Source organism: Sturnira hondurensis, unplaced genomic scaffold (genome assembly GCF_014824575.4).
Source record: "Sturnira hondurensis isolate 20B ecotype Veracruz unplaced genomic scaffold, ASM1482457v3 Scaffold0019006, whole genome shotgun sequence".
NCBI lineage: Eukaryota > Metazoa > Chordata > Mammalia > Chiroptera > Phyllostomidae > Sturnira > Sturnira hondurensis.
Window position 1 is genome coordinate 11,078,276 of NW_028091637.1, and position 2,427 is coordinate 11,080,702.

The 2,427-nt window shown below is 40.3% G+C and overlaps 1 pseudogene; it reads left to right on the forward strand.

Moving 5' to 3' along the window:
• The first annotated feature begins 1,682 nt into the window (after window positions 1–1,682).
• LOC119004070 (ubiquitin-like) lies at window positions 1,683–2,122 on the forward strand (annotated as a pseudogene).
• The last annotated feature ends 305 nt before the right edge of the window (window positions 2,123–2,427 follow it).

A 2,427-nucleotide genomic window follows, 5' to 3' on the forward strand; every position in this document is an offset into this window, starting at 1 on the left:
CTGGGGAGCTGTGGACCTGGATTGAATAATAATGGTCCACAAAGATTTGTGCTTTGGGGTGAGTCATGAGTCTATGCTGAAGAACAGGATAAGATACAGCCTTAGGAAGCCACCTTGTTGAGGCCGTGGAGAGAATGAACCTGAGAATATCTTTTGTCATAAAGTTCGAAGCAAGGAGAGAGAGATTTAAATTGTTGGGCAAGTTCCCTCGTCAAGAGTCTAGACTTTTTCATGGATAACACCTCCGCTTTGGGGAGTTTCAGTGTTATTTGCCCCTCTGGTAGAATGAGCAGGCGCGGAGACTGTAATGGAAACCGAGGTCTGCCACGGTTTGAGCTGGTCACCATCAGCAGAGGGGACACAACCACCATTAATAAAGAGACTTGCTGAGATGTATGAGTCCAAGTGAAGTTATTTCCACTTACTAAGTTATATACAGCTTAATTAGCCAAGATCTGTGCTGATCAATATGGTAGCCTCTAGCCCCATGTGTCTATTTACATTGAAAGCTAAATCAAAATTAAATAAAATTAAGAAAATCCAGTTCTTCAGTTTTACTAGTAACATTTCTTGTGCTCAGTAAGCACATGTGGCTATTTGACTACCATAATGGGTGGCATAGATAGAGGACATTTCTTTTATTGCAGAATGTCCTGCTGGATAACACTGATCTAAAGCAAAACAAAAAAAAAAAAAAAGAGAGAGAGAGAATGACCCAAGCTATTATGTCAGCAGTCCATTTTCCAGAGCAATTGTTTGAGATGTTCTCTATTCTCTTCTTGTTTCCCTCACCCCATGACACTGTTAGTATATTACATTGTTATTACAGCAGGTCTGATTAAGCTGACACGGATGAATCATGCTTACTCAACTCTTTTAGAGTAAGGGAGATTTCCCCCGTTAAATCTATAGGCTCACATTTGTATTTATATGTATACTTTGTATTTGTACTTTGTGCTATGTATGTATATCTATGTGTGTACATATATATTACATATGTGTATGTAATATACACACACACACTAGCATAGATTCTGTTATAAACTGGAAAAATTCTGTCTGGGAAAGTTGATTGAAATGAATGGTTTAGGGAATAATTTGTGGTTTTCACATTTTCCTCTTTGTCTCCTTTGCATGGTCAGAGAGTTAGGTGTAGTTTTTATGAACAAGAAAAATTGAGAGAGTCCAACAGACAGATGCAGAGGGACAGACAAAGGAAGGGACAAATAGACAAATAGAGATGAATGAATGGATGAAAAGAGAGACACTTATTGTGTCCTGTGAGACTGTTGCTAGGCTAGGTTATTTTCTTGTTTAATTCTTACAGTAACCCAGTAAAGTAGGTTTTGTCTTGATTTTATAGATGAGGAAACAGGCTCAGAGAGGGATTCTACTTGCTTAGGGTTGTTCACGCTACTCGTAGGTGGTAGCATGCAGATTCAAACAAAACCATCTTACTCCCAGGATCGTGGATTTTTTTTTCATTCTCTCAAGGGTTAAGCCATTAGTTATTTCTTTGCTGAGAGCTGACAGCTAAAACTCTCCATCTCTGTCTGTGTTCTTAGATTCTCTTTTATCTCTTCTTTAAACTTTTTTCAAGGAATTTTAAGTTTCTTTATTTGAAAATAAAGAGCCACTCCCTTTTGTGATCCACCCTCTGGGGTGGAATCGCTGCCGCTGAGATGCAGATTTCTGTGAAAACCCTTACGGGGAAGCCCATCACTCTTGAGGTTGAGCCCTCGGATACAATAGAAACTGTAAAGGCCAAGATCCAGGAGAAGGAAGGAATTCCTCCTGATCAGCGAAGACTGATCTTCGCTGGCAAGCAGCTGGAAGACGGACGCACTTTGTCTGACTACGACATTTAGAAGGAGGCCACTGTTCATCTTACGTGGAGACTTCGTGGTGGGGCTAGGCAAAGGAGGAAGAAGTCTTACACCGCTCCCAAGAAGAATAAGCATAAGAGAAAGAAGGTTAGGCTGGCTGGCCCGAAACACTACAGAGTGGATGAGAATGGCCAAATCAGTCGCCTTCATCGCCCAGGGCCCTTCGGATGAGTGTGGTGCTGAGGTTTGCATGGCCAGCCACTTCGACAGATGTTATTGTGGCAAATGCTGTCTGACCTGTTGCTTCAACAAACCAGAAGGCAAGTCGTTGTATATGGATTAATAAAAGACATGAAATGACATTTAAAAAAAAGAAAATAGAGAGCAATGTGTCCGAAAGGTTTTTTTACCCCCTTGCTTTCTAGAGTAATTCTTTTTCTGAATTATGTTGCCGCTGTGTTTTGCTCTTATAGCTCTTCCAGCTTTTATCGGAATATTAAGCAATGTAATGTGCTGTTTCATTTAAAATGATTGCTCATCTTTCAATGGAGGTGTTTTTTTGGGGTCTTTGATTTGCTTACTTAAAATGTGAGGGACAGCA